A 15,378-nucleotide genomic window follows, 5' to 3' on the forward strand; every position below is an offset into this window, starting at 1 on the left:
AATTTCACTGTATTACAGGATATGTGTTAATACATATCATAACATTTATGGACTGTGCCTACAGTAGAGCGATCCGCTACCTTTACTTACACGTGAGTGGTGGCACTCGCTAACACTTCTAGAGTTAGTTCTGGTAGATAAACATGATTGGCCGACAGAGTAAATGGGAAAACGGTGCCGCGGTAGTTCAATTGGTAAGAGAATCGCATGAGTAATGCGAAGGCGTGGAATCGTTCCCCACTTGCGGCAAGTTAGTTTTTCATCCACTTTCGTTTCCATTAATGTTTCATTTCTATAATTCAATTAATAAGTACAAGTAATTTCTCCTAGGTTTTCTTTAGTGTCTTTGTTTGTTGGCTTCTTTACTAATGAAAATCGGGCCCCTCGGTTAACCCCCTTTCTTCTCATTCATTGCATAACGAGGGTCTCGAATCCAGCAACGTCGATGCCTTCAGGTAGCATGTGTCCGTTTATTGAGCAGTTGCCTTCACCGAAAAAGATCACGTACTCGTGACGCCTGCGACATAAAGGATGTTCAACTTCTACCGCCAATGTTTGTGAGTGGTGGCCCTCGCTAATACTCCCAAGGTTAGTTATAGTAGTAACACATTTATACCCCAGAAAGTAGATGGTAAAACGCGCCGCGGTAGCTCATTTGGTAAGAGCAGTCCACGCGTAATGCGAAGCCATGGGATCGTTTCCCGCCAGCGGCAAGTTGTTTTTTTATCTGAGTTCACTTACATTGTTACCATTTCTTTTTTTAAATTGATAAGTACAAGTATTTTCCCCTATGTTGTCCTTGGTGTCTTTGTTGTCTTCTTGTTTTATGGCTAAGGAAAATCGGGCCCCTCTACCAATATTCTTTCTTGATATATATAGATGTCTCATCTATATGTCTCACAACTATATGTCTCATATTCTGTTGCATAGCTTGGCTAGCGTTAGCTGGGACACACGGTATATATATATATATATATATATATATATATATATATATATATATATATATATATATATTCATATGTAAATATATATAGATATACATATATATATACTTATATACCCACACACACACATATATATATATATATATATATATATATATATATATATATATATATATATATATATATATATATACACCCGCCGTGGTTGCTCAGTGGCTATGGTGTTAGGCTGAGCACGAGGTCGCGGGATCGAATCCCGGCCACGGTGGCCGCATTTCGATGGGGGCGCAATGCGAAAACACCCGTGTACTTAGATTTAGGTGAACGTTAAAGAACCCCAGGTGGTCGAAATTTCCGGAGCCCTCCACTACGGCGTGCCTCATAATCAGAGAGTGGTTTTGGCACGTAAAACATCAGAATCTTTATTATAGATATATATATATATTGCTTTCGTCACCGGCTTTATCGACTTCAGGATGTGGATGTGTTCAAATAAGAACAAACTTAGCGGGTGTCGACTACTTTGTCTACAGTGAAACACTAAGTGAGGGGGGCAAATGGCCCTATAAAAAGAAATAAACTTTTGTTTTGCGAGACGCAGCGTGGATTGCGAGAAAAAAAATGTCATTAATTGAAGGTGTTTATGCGACTTGCAGATTTCACAAGTTGGATCTTTCGCTCCAGACCTAAACCATTGCACCCTACGAAACGTCCTTTTCTTTTTTTAATTTATAGCTATTAGAAACAGTGGCCCAGGGAAACTTATACCGCTGACACACGGGCACTCCGAAGTCCTTCAGGTTTTTAGACACACGACAAAAGAGTACCTCCCTCCCGCTGAAGTCCGTTGCGGGAAAGGAGATCGCGCATCTGCTTTTCGAGCGGAAGGGCGTTACTCTCGCATACAGCGTGCACGACTCGTGAATAGAAGGAAACCTGTCACAAAACTACGGTGCCCCATAAGCCTTTTTTCACCTTGGGAAAATGTTTTAATTTTTAGCGGTAATGCGATTTGTCGAGCAGTGAAGATTAACTCTAGCTATGCTCTAACATAAACGCTCGCATCGCGTCGCTAGTACCACCGTGTCGAATTCTGGGCGTGTCATTTGCTGCGTCGTCGTTGGTGCGTTAGCATCGCGAAACCATCGTTCGTTGCGCACGTAGGCCCACCTTCCGCGGTTGGCGGCTCGAGGGTACAGTGCCGAAGCAGCCAACATGGAGCTGTTCATGATGAGTTGATGTTTGATGGTTTACACTTTGGCCTTTGCTGCGTTTATCTCATTTTCAGGAGTTTCGAGAGCGACAAGTGTCAGAGCTATACGTTAACTCTTGCATCATAGCTAGCGCTTCGCTGAGCCATGATGCAACTGCGCAGTTGTGTCGCGCGATCACAATTGTACGAGTAACACACTGAATAAAGCGCGTTACGCCTGCAAGCACGAAGGACGAGACGACAAAGACGCGAAAAAGGACCGAAACGTCGGCAGCAACAGAATAAACAGCGTGCACAGCAGAACACCCACTGTACATATTTGCTGGACCAATTTTAAATGCTGCTAAGAACGCAAAAACGCGAATAAAATAAACGAACACGCACATTATAAGCCATCAACAACGGAAAAAAAAAAGTTTTTGGTTTCTACAGTAGCTAGATGTAATCTAAATACTAAGCTTTTCAAATATGTTTTGTCTCTTGCTGCTTTAACAAGCAGCGTTATCTTTCGTGTTCTGAGAACCCATAAGCTTCTATTTCGCAATCGCAACGTGCGACCGTAAATAATTAACTAAACAAAAAGGGTGAATTATCGAATAAAGTGATCTCCTATATGAAGGAAACCCTATTAATCCTACCAGAGCTCCACATGAACATATCCATGAGTTTGCATGCAAAACTTTTGTTTTCATACCGGATGCGGCACTGATTATATGAGAACTGAACGGCTTCTAGTAGCACCATCGGGAAGGACACAAGATTACGCAAGAAATCCCACATGCACATGGCACCTCTTAAAAAAAATAAATTATGGGGTTTTACGTGCCAAAACCACTTTCTGATTATGAGGCACGCCGTAGCGGGGGACTCTGGAAATTTCGACCACCTGGGGTCCTTTAACGTGCACCTAAATCGAAGTACACGGGTGTTTTCGCATTTCGCCCCCACCGAAATGCGGCCGCCGTGGCCGGGATTCGATCCCGCGACCTCGTGCTCAGCAGCCTAACACCATAGCCACTGAGCAACCACGGCGGGTAATGGCACCTTTTGTGCCTACTCGTGCCTGCGTTTCTGCTTGTGTCACTAGAATATTTCGTGATGTCATACTGTTGTTGAAGCTCTCGTCAATAACACGAGATTACGGATACAGGAAACTAAGGGCACATGGTTCTTTTAGCGAGGTTATTTATAACAACCACAAATTTTCGTAAATCGGCTGCAGTTAGGGAAGCGTTGCTAAATAAAAAAAAATCCTATCGTTTCTTTTTTTTTCTTTCTTTCATGGTATTTATTACAGTAGCACCAGTTGTGCATAGTCAGAAAATGGAGAGCACAATGATAGTCACTCAGAGAAAAGGCATCGTTCATACTGTGGGTAGAAATGTGGTTTCACTTTAGAAGGGTGGTACGGATAGGCACCTCACCAAAATGGGGTACCAGTCCGGCTGGGTATCAAATCCATCATAAACCTGCTTTAGGTGTAGGGTCATTTGGATGAAATTCACCCTTAGAGGTACAACCGTTTCGGGGTTTTGGTCCATCATTCGCGTTTTCCACAAACTGTGCATTCTGATGAGAAAACTCATATCGAAAGGTGCACTATTATCAGCAGTCGGCAGCAGGTATCTCACGGTATGAGCGTTGATGTCAAAGTCTTTTTTTAAAGTCCGTTGGAGGACATCCCAAAATAGTATGGCGTCGGTGCAGCTAATAAAACAATGTTCAATCATCTCTGGCACGTCACAAAGGCGACAGTTAACCGAAGAGACAAGGATACCCTTTTTCTGTAGCCATGTTTTAACCGGTATGGTTTCACTATGAAGTTTATAAAAGAATGTTTTGCAGCACGGGGATATATACATTTAACGAACCCGCTTTAGAACATCGTGAGCTGGTCATTGAATGTATAGTGATCGGTAAAATGGAGGCGGAAAAAGCATGGAGAATAGATCTTTGTATGAAGTTTTAAGTGACAGAGTACAAGTATTCTGTGGAAAACCGAACTGTCAGGAAACGAACCGCCAATTAAACTTCTTGCATGAACCCCCACAAGCATAGACGCGCAGAAAAATTCGAGGAAACGATTAAGTCGGGTAACGCAGGAACAAGCGTGACTTGCATGAATGACCGAAGTATAGGATGCGATGTGTCGCGAAAAAAGAAGAAACGAAACACTATTTGCCGCACATAAAGATGTTAAACCCAGCCCACCTTCACTAACGGGCCTATCGTCCGAATTGCACTCAGTTCTTTTTTTAATGAGCTTTTATTGTGGAGTACAATTTTCGACCAAGACCTTTTGCCCCTTATGACCGAGGGAGTGACTTAAATAGTGCTGTAAAGCTATCTCGGGCACGGTGAATAAAAATGGCTGAACGTTACCCAAATATAAAATACCCGTTAAATAGCGGACGTCGAGTGAAGCAGCAATCTTCACTCCGTTTGTACACGAAGAGAGTGATGTCGCCGCTTAGTCCATGCCTCGGAGTTTGAAGCATGGCGTAGCTGCGGAGCTAAGCCAGCTTAAGCATTGCCAAAGGCGCCTGGCGGCACAAGATAAATGGAAACGAGGCGTCTTACGCTAGCCTTTCGTACGTTGTGGTAATCGGGCACGTTTCAGTGCAGAGCCACGGCACAGCTCGTGTCCACGTAGAAAGAGAGAGCCACGTGCCGCCCATAAGAACACAATCATATACTATCACGCGTCGGCAGGCGCGTGTGTGAAACAGCCCGACGCACTCGTCGGGCTCTTTTCGGTGTGAAGGAAGAGAGCGCAAAAGAACAGAGAAATGTATTTCGTCTTGGCGCGTTCAGCGGAGCCGTGCTATGAATACAGCCACAATCGGCCGTCATTTTTTTTTGTGTGTGTGACAGTGCAGGGAAAGCTCCAGGGAGGGAGCTTACTGCGCCAAGCATTCCGGCAGTATTTTACGGAGTTGTTGCTTCCTTGGAACAGCTATTGGGGATTACCACAGCATCCCTTTCACGGGCGACGGCTTGGAGTTCGCCTTGACGCGATCTAGAAAAGCAGAAAAAGAAAATCTCTAGTTCGTTGTTCAGCGCTGTATGTTTTCCTGTTTTTGCTGTTGTAAATTGCATGTTTTCTTTTCCTCGGCTTAAACTAACGCGGATGACAATGTGCGACTCCATTCATCGGCGCCGTTAATTGCACACGCTGTCCCTCCGTGGGTTTCCCTTTATAGCTACAGAAAGTTGTGACCGAATGTAGCTCATCGAAAAGACTTCCCGCACCAGACTGAAAAGGGAACGAAGCAATGTCATGGGCCGACGTAATGGCTCCCAGACTACCCGGTTCAAGTCGAATGCTCGAATACGTATAGAACGCTTAATTAAAGGCCATTTCCAACGAAATTTTGCTTTGGGTAAATTGGTAATCAAATAGTAGTATATGCTGCTAGAGCAATCTCGGGACTACTGCATAGGGCTAGTAACTGTCTGATTTGCTTATTAGCAGCCAGTAAGTCTCACCTAAGCGGGCGAATCTTGCATCTAGAAACACTTTGCACCCGAGATTCTGAAGCACGTCGTAGGCACAAGCGAGCGGAGCAGAATCTTGACAAGTGTTGCCGGGGGGTTGAGCGGGGGGGGGGGGGGGGTCGGTCCCGCGTTCCGTGTCATGCGCCAGGCCCAGTGAACGTTAACGAGGGCGTTGTTTTCGAACAAGTAGTGTTCTTTGCCTCTCTTTACCCGTCTAGCGATTGGCCGGTGGTTGGACTCGGCAGGGCAAACCTACGTACGTACGTACGTACGTACGTTCGTTTGTTCGTGGTTCGTGGTACGTGGTTCGTTCGTTCGTTCGTTCGTTCGTTCGTTCGTTCGCTCGCTCGCTCGCTCGTTCGTTCGTTCGTTCGTTCGTTCGTTCGTTCGTTCGTTCGTTCGTTCGTTCGTTCGTTCGTTCGTTCGTTCGTTCGTTCGTTCGTTCGTTCGTTCGTTCGTTCGTTCGTTCGTTCGTTCGTTCGTTCGTTCGTTCGTTCGTTCGTTCGTTCGTTCGTTCGTTCGTTCGTTCGTTCGTTCGTTCGTTCGTTCGTTCGTTCGTTCGTTCGTTCGTTCGTTCGTTCGTTCGTTCGTTCGTTCGTTCGTTCGTTCGTTCGTTCGTTCGTTCGTTCGTTCGTTCGTTCGTTCGTTCGTTCGTTCGTTCGTTCGTTCGTTCGTTCGTTCGTTCGTTCGTTCGTTCGTTCGTTCGTTCGTTCGTTCGTTCGTTCGTTCGTTCGTTCGTTCGTTCGTTCGTTCGTTCGTTCGTTCGTTCGTTCGTTCGTTCGTTCGTTCGTTCGTTCGTTCGTTCGTTCGTTCGTTCGTTCGTTCGTTCGTTCGTTCGTTCGTTCGTTCGTTCGTTCGTTCGTTCGTTCGTTCGTTCGTTCGTTCGTTCGTTCGTTCGTTCGTTCGTTCGTTCGTTCGTTCGTTCGTTCGTTCGTTCGTTCGTTCGTTCGTTCGTTCGTTCGTTCGTTCGTTCGTTCGTTCGTTCGTTCGTTCGTTCGTTCGTTCGTTCGTTCGTTCGTTCGTTCGTTCGTTCGTTCGTTCGTTCGTTCGTTCGTTCGTTCGTTCGTTCGTTCGTTCGTTCGTTCGTTCGTTCGTTCGTTCGTTCGTTCGTTCGTTCGTTCGTTCGTTCGTTCGTTCGTTCGTTCGTTCGTTCGTTCGTTCGTTCGTTCGTTCGTTCGTTCGTTCGTTCGTTCGTTCGTTCGTTCGTTCGTTCGTTCGTTCGTTCGTTCGTTCGTTCGTTCGTTCGTTCGTTCGTTCGTTCGTTCGTTCGTTCGTTCGTTCGTTCGTTCGTTCGTTCGTTCGTTCGTTCGTTCGTTCGTTCGTTCGTTCGTTCGTTCGTTCGTTCGTTCGTTCGTTCGTTCGTTCGTTCGTTCGTTCGTTCGTTCGTTCGTTCGTTCGTTCGTTCGTTCGTTCGTTCGTTCGTTCGTTCGTTCGTTCGTTCGTTCGTTCGTTCGTTCGTCCGTCCGTCCGTCCGTCCGTCCGTCCGTCCGTCCGTCCGTCCGTCCGTCCGTCCGTCCGTCCGTCCGTCCGTCCGTCCGTCCGTCCGTCCGTTAAACCTATTCGCTTGCTTTGACACTAATGGTCGATGGTTTCTGTACAATTCCTTAAGTTGCGGTATCAAAAACGTCTGTTTTTGCGGGCCTTCTGTGACACATCCACTCGTATTTTAAGGGTAAAGTTTTGAACGTAGGCTGCCCTATATTTGCACCACCCGAAATTGGGCTTTTTACGCAGCCTAATATTTGTCACAGCAGGCACAGTATGTGTGAATGCGTTCCGCCCGCGGCAGTTCACGCCTTGAAGGAAATAGAGAAAAAGAGAAGCGGTAAGTGCATGGTACAGAGGGCAAGCAGTCGGTGCCTAATTATCTGCCCTATACTGGGTGGCTACGTTATGCCTCCTCACAAACGAACGAACAACTCGGAATGCACCTATATAAATATTTATTGACTCCTAAATGCAGACTTGGCTTCGACGGCAAACAGTTAGAGGAAACGAGTTAGGAAAAACATTTCGCTCCGGTGCTCCTAACTAAATAAATACAGGAGGACAGAGAAAGCGTCGTAATGCAATTAGCATTGTTTGGCAACGTTCCCAACTCTGGTGAGCTGCTGTTATTTGCTCGCAAACCCTTGAGAGGTTGCTCTCGCTCGTGGTCCTGTGTGCCACCCTCTAGAGCCCACACGGATGCGGGGTCTTACCCCAGACATCCAGCCACAACAGCTACCGTAGTCGTCAACAGAGAACATCGGAGCAGCATTTCGCTCACCCGAGGAAGCGGCCATAGTCATCGCGCTCTCCCAAACAGAGGTTGAAGTCATAGCGACCAACTCCAAACAGGCGTGCCGCCACTTTGCTAGCGGCAGAATTCATACCACTACGCTCAAGATCATCAATCAAAAGCCGCCAACGAGATCAGTCGTGATCATCTGGGCGCCAGCTCATCACGGCATTCCTGGCAACGAGGTCACCAACCACGTGGCTCGAGATCTGACTCACCGAGCCGACGCCGAGGAATCTGAACCTGAGCTCATGCACCCTTTAATCTCGTACCAAGACATCACACAACACTACAAGCTAAGCCGCAGAACATATGCACCCCCACACATGTCATTACCTTGAGGGCAAGAGCGATTCCTCCGAGCTTTCCAGGTTAATACATTCCCCCACCCAGCCAAAAATGGCCTCATAGCCCCTACACAATCCACTCCGCAATGCTGCTTCTGCACAGTGCCTGGGTTCCTCAGGCACATAGTAGGGGGTTGCAGAGTGGCACCATTTAATCCCCCGAACCCTTACCACACCAACGAGCTTTGGGATAGAGCGTCGACCAGCTCCGACCTCGAGGATCAGCAACGGCTGATTGCGAGGGCCCAGGACGCGGCCCGAGCTCAAGTCATCCTGGAATGAGGACGCCTCTCCAAAGCTGCATTTACCTAATAAAAATGTTTATTCTCTCTCTGTGCCAGCATTTCTTTTTTTCTTTTTTGAATTTACGCTGTCATTTTTTAAAATTTATTGGACATCACAAAACTAAACTAAAAGCAAATTGAGTTTAGCACTTTGTAAATCAAGAAGGCCCTGCGTAATCAAGGAGTATATACAGAATGTCCCACATAAGTTTAGTAAAGCCTTAAACATATGCAAATAGCACGTAGTTGCATGGACAGAACCAAGGTAATGTTGTTTCGGTCCCTTGGAAATGCTCAGATTATTTCTCGCATCCGGCCTAACTAAAATAATGTCTTCATCAGTTAATTAACTTCTCAAATATTAGAATTAGATGAAAAGTGTCCAGGACGACATTGTAGACCAACATGAAAGACTCCGGATACAGGTTTATGTAAATAAATGCTACATAAATAAATGCTACATAAAGGTCTTTTTCCGAGCGTGAAAGAAGCCCGCTAATGCAGGTAAAATTGCCGCATGACTGACCACTCGAAGCACTTGACGTGGTAAATGATAATTCTCCTTCTCAGAGTTGCTAGTATTAGCTTTCTCTCTTCATTGCAACAACTTCCATTCAAAATGGTCAAGCCGTTATCCAATGAAGGCATTTGTGCGTTTCAGATATAATTATTAAGGAATCGAAGTCGGTGAGCTAAAGATGAAGCATCGCCAGAGGGAGCTTCAGGCGGACGGTCTCTTGTAGGTTTCTAAACGAGCTGCGAGCGCAAACCATGCTGGTCGCACCGTATCGTGACATCGATCGACCACTACTGCACATAACTTCTTTACCATAGGGTTTCCTACAGATAGCCTATATTGACGTCGTCGCGGCCGCCATGTTGAAGTACCAGCAAGCCGAGAAGCCGCGTAAGCAAACAACTCCGCCACCTTCAAGCTTTCGTCGCCATCACCAAAACATATCGTTCTCCACGCGTACTTCAAAAGTACTGATGGTGTGGTCATTTGATTCCCGCAGTTTCTCTAAGGTATTCGCTTACTTTGACATCAAATTGTTGTCTCTAGCATCTATAATGTTTTTGCACTTTCGCACAATTCAAAAAAGAAGTGCTGGCTCTCCCGTAATCGAGAGTAGATGTAAGCATGAAATGGCAGCCGCCAAAAGAGACTGGTTGGAGATGATGTATGGAAACAACTTTATGGAAACTGATCCTAGCCGCAATCTTAGAAATGGGAGTAGTACATGTTCGCAGCGGCACACCCCGCCATACCGCACCACGCCATACTGTGAACTGGTCCGTGTGGACGCTGCCCAGCTAGAAGAAGAAAACCGGCTGAAAGCGGCACGAAAGGCAACGAAGGACGCCGGGGAGACCGAGCGCATTGCCCCGGTAGAAGAAGAAAAGCGCTTGAAAAAGGCGCGACCGAATGTCTCGGCAAATCTCCATTCTTGCTCCGTGATCTCGACGCAAGAGGTCGCGTACGTGTTGGGCCGCCACTCAGCAAATGGCTGGCTTCCCGGAGCGTTCGCTTGCCAAGACTAACTGCAGGACGTAATGCTCTCTCCTGACTTTTTCCTTCCTCCGTGAAGGCAAAGCAGCGCATCAGACGCGTCCGCTGCCACGCCACACAGCAGCTCCGTGAGCGCAGTAGATTCAGCAGTAAATTCCTTTTCCTATAATCGAAGTGTATGATACTTTACATCTGCCTTTTGAACATCGCCATTGGAAATGCCAAATAAAACTTCAGCTTTTTGATAAAAACGCGCTAAAGACGAAAGGAACAAATACGACATGATTATCTGTATGACAGGTGATAATTGTGATACCGCTTGTCTTTCTGATTTGCCAAGTTGTAAACTCCCCATATCATTCTTATTTAATTTTCGTGTTTTTTGGAAATGTCTTCGTCAAAAAACATTGTTTATGTGAGATAAAGGGGCTCTGAGCATTAAATGTATCTTAATCGCAGCTTTAAAGTTAGCAATATACTAGACATATATGGTGTAGTACGTGCGGAACAAAATAATTTCCTTGTTCAAATGCGTCTAGATAGCTTTAAGTTGTTGTTTAAATGCAGTTTCTCTATCTCGCCTAATCATTTAAGGGCGATACATCAAAATGTATGAAGGAAATATTAATTTTTATCGCAATGTGCAAAATACACTGAGAATTGGTATCTTCGACTGAAAAGACGAAATATTTTGTCGAATGTTTTGTAGGAATACGTTTGTTGCTTGTTGGCAATACCCCGCCAAACACTGGAACCGAGCTTCGCTCCAAGCCACCTGTGGCTTCTTTTTTTAACATTTACAAGACACTTCTCGTCGGTTCTGAAACAGAGGAGTGCATTGCCGTTCCTCTACGCTGCACTTGATTTACAATACATTTCTTCTACATAACACTGAAGCAGAGACTTCTTTTATTTGTTACATCAGGCTTATTCATTCCCTGATTGCAGAGGGAAAATACCGATGTTCTGAACCTTTTGTTTCTGTTCTAATTCAACAAACGAAATGTATTGCCTATCGTTAGGTGTTGACCGAAATGATCAGCCAGAAACTCCATACTTAAGGCTGAAACTCAGCAAGCAAAATATATTGTTCTCGTTTGTTGCCTGTAGACAACACTCGTCCATAAAGGGCTAAGAAACAGGACAGAATAAGCGTACAAAAACTCACCCTCCAGAACCGCCGAAAGTGGTCGCTGGTGCATGAATTGCATAATAAATCATAAGGAAACTTCAGCCTGGATTAACTGTCCGAGGTTCCATTACCAACGCCAGAGCTATTTGCAGGAAGAAATGTATATGCGTACGTGGACGTTGTAAAGAAGAAGTTACACGGGTGCGAACGAATGCAGTGAAGTTCGAAGGGATCCAGAATAAAGAGTTAAGTACCTTGGTGCTATCTACGATGGCAAACTCACCTGGTGCAGCCACATTTTTAATACTAAAGCAAAGGCAGAACGTGCCGTAGCTATGCTCCGCCGGCTCAGCCATCGTCGCTCTAGACTACGCAAAGATACCTTACTGATGATATATAAGATGTATGTTCGGCCTATATTAGAATTCGGCTGTGTAATATTTTCCGGTGGTCCCGGCCACAAAATTAAACCTCTCATACTCTTAGAAAAGGAAGCTCTTTGATTGTGCCTCGGGCTACCTGGATTTGTTGCCAACACTGTTTTATATAAGGAAGCTCATATACCCACCATAGAATGCAGATTCCGCATGCTTACGGTTCAGACATTTTTTTTTAAATTTATGGCTTTTAAATAAGAAGTAAGCAATACGTATTTATCACTGAACCGCATGAGTTTTCTCAAGTACCTCGGTCGAGATTACACAGTCCTCAGATAATATTTATACATGCACAGTTACGAAAATTGGATATGTTCATACGCCAAGTTTGCCATTTAAATGATGTCTTATGAGACCTCCAAATTGAGTTCGAGAACGTATTTCCAAATCGTGCTAAACTACTACCAAGCAGACATTTAATTAATATCTTACATGACCACCCACACTAGCTAATCACTGACAATGTAATAGCTACTGACGCGTCTGTGTGCAATGAGAAGGCAAAAGTGGGGATATTCTCTGAATCTCTTCAATGGTCTTACTCCATTTGCCTTTCCGACTTCCCATCCATATTTCAGGCAGAATTATTAGCTATTATATTAGCGTTACGAAAACTCCCGCAAAATGACCCATTAGCTGTTATTGTGACCGACTCGCTATCTGTATGCACAGCACTTAGTGCATCTTCAAGTTCAAGAATTCAATGATCATTTCGTCCGATGGTACCTCTCTACTTATGGAAAGTATGTTAGCATCGTGTACCGGGACATCTCCGGTTGCACTTGATCGAAAGAACTGATTCGCTCACGCGAGCATCCGTCAATGGCCCTATCATATCTGTTTTGCCGGCATCAGCTTATGTCATCTTTGGCAAGGTATAGAAATTTCTTTATATCGCAAAACTCTGCAATATCCATGCAAGAACCGTCTTTTGAATTCCACCATCTTGGGTTCCCATGGAATAATAATTGCTGTCCATCAAGACAATTGGAAGTTTCTTTTAGAATATTGAGATGCCCTATAAGGCCTCTAAATTTTTACCTACACAGGTCTGGTCTCGCTATGTCCCCTCTATGTTCTTTTGCAGTGCATCTGATTCTATTGAACAATAAATTATCTCGTGCCGCCGCTTTCCAAGACAACGAGAATTCTTAGAAAGATCATTTAGCAAACTTCGGCTCTCACTCACCTCACCAGCCATTCTTTCTTTTGGGACGATTTCACTGGGATCCAGCCACAGGGATGCTTTTCTTGCAGTTTACAGTTTTATTAGAGAGAGAAAAGGATTACCTTCCTGAATTTCTAAAATTAATTCTATTATTTCATTATCTTTACGTTAACTTATTTTATCGAAATCTTAGCAACACTTTCATTGCACTTCTAAATTACAGTTCTTTAGTCCCACGCTCCATTGTAAAAATCTAGTTTTGCTTTAATTCTAACCATACGGAAAACCGCCTACTTCTTGGCCAATCCCCCATAGTGGTTATGCGCCAGTGTTTGGGAAACGAAACGAAAGATGGCTGACACAATAGCCTAGCCCCACTGTCTCTAATTACAAATTGATGCCACCGCATACTTTCTGTGTGGACATTTAAGTCTAGATGTCGGTGGACTTCGTCATCGAAACAAATCAACGTGGTGGCATCCGAATCTTGGCTGCAACCCCCCCAAGATGAAAAGGAACAACCCCTTCCCGAAGGAATGCGCACTGACGCATTTGTCTCCTATATAAGCGCTAGAACGAAGCTCACTTCACATGATTTAAGTGCGCAAGAAAAAGTGAAGCTGAATATGAAATTTTAGGATTATGACAATTTTGCTCTGACTCCAATACGAAACTGCGCGAAGCCTCCTACCGTTGCTTCGTCTGACAGCGGCGTCAACCTGAGCACTAAGTTTCTTCAAGTCCAACGGGAACAGAATAGATAGCAAAATGATTTAATTCATTTCCTTGTAAACGTGACTCAAAAGAAATAAACAGACCGAACCTTGAACACGTGAAAGCAGACGTATCTGATGAAGAGTTCAGTAGTCCCGAGCCTTGGCTAACATGTTATGAATATGCCTGCAATGAAAACTACTGGTACAGTGGAAGGGTAGGTACGAATTGCGTGTCATTGCTCACACCAACAAGCCCTGAACGGAATCGAAGGACAGTTTTCTCAGCTTCGAAAGCGCAGATCAGTTACACGTCTATGGAGAAAGAAGCTTTAGCAATCCTAATGGCCGTGCGCCATTTTATATCTTACCTGGATGGCAGGAGCTTCGCGCTCTTTACCGATCACCAAGCCTCAACTTATATCCTTAACCTCGCAGAACCTAAAGGAAAAATCGCGAGGTGGGTGAGTCAGCTGCAGCAGTTTGTGTTCGTGGTCCATCACAGACCTGGGGATGCCGACTCACATTCGTTCGAGACTTGCGGTAACTCCTGGTCAGAAAATTATCAGCTCAATTCTGTTGTGGGAAAGAGCTGAATAACTGGAGTTCCACAGTGTAAAATTGGCAGTCCCGGAGACAATGGTGCCTCGAATTTCGGAACCTTATCATGACTCTCCGGACTATACCGGGCACCGCGAGTTCTCGCAAACTTTTCACAAGATTTCTCAGCGTTTCCGATAAAAACACATGAAAGATGACGTCCAGCGAAGTGAAGCAGTCTTGCCATCAATGTCACGTCCACAAAGTCAAGTACCTTCAGAGAACAGACGAGATGGTCCTACCTCAACATTCGACATTTTCCCTTTATTCATTCTTGTATACCATTTTAAGTCATGCAGGTGGATTTTGCAGAGCTCAAGAAAAAGGCTGCAAGAGTTAAGAAAACAGTCTTTCCTAATGGCACTACATCAGTGCACTAGTATAGTGGCTGTCCGACCGAGAAGGGAAGAAGTAAATAATGTGACTGTTCTTTTAACTGAGAGATGCTTAAATATACTATAGTAGTATTATCAGACGATGCACCAGCATTTGTAAGCCTGCGTCTGCAAGAGTGGGTGAAGGAACGAGGAGTTGTTTTTCGACGCTGCATGCCCTACCATCCTGAAGGAAATGGCATGGCTGAAAGAATCATACGAGACTTGAAACAGTTTATTTCCATACATCGCAGTTTCAAAAGTGGATGGAAGTGCGGCTTGGAGTTCGCTGTAGCTCATAACAATCGGTCGCGCAGAACGAGCAACGGCTGAATCCCGTATTTAGCTAAGTTTGGCAAGACGACGGTGCTTCCCGCTGACCAACAGCTCGCTATTGCTGACCGCCTGCAATTGCACGTGGAGCCAAAAACTGCTAACGCATACCAGCGATACCGCGAATTTCTGAAGAGATATTTCGACCATCGCCACTACACGCGGATGCCTCTTATACAGATGTAATATTTAGTATTCGTCAGAAGAGGGCTTCCAGGTACGAAGCAGGTGTACATAGCAGCGCATCGCGTGGTGCAAACTGCAGTGCAAAAATGTGTTCTCAAGGGAGTTGGTTACATCAGTGGTGACGGCGTGGTCGAATTTGTAACCATTGGGAACGTCCTTGTGTATCTTCCCAAGAGGGATGAGTCTTCATATGTAGGTAATAAATGCATTTAGAGCGTCATAAAATAAAGAAGCAAAAGACGCATGCGCTGGCTATAACATTGGAATCAAGCCAGGAATGTGGAGCGAAAAGAGTCACCTTAAGAATTTGCTAATTTGAACATGAGTAATCTGAGTACTGCTCCTCTTCGCATGC

This window comes from Dermacentor albipictus, chromosome 5 (genome assembly GCF_038994185.2).
Source record: "Dermacentor albipictus isolate Rhodes 1998 colony chromosome 5, USDA_Dalb.pri_finalv2, whole genome shotgun sequence".
NCBI lineage: Eukaryota > Metazoa > Arthropoda > Arachnida > Ixodida > Ixodidae > Dermacentor > Dermacentor albipictus.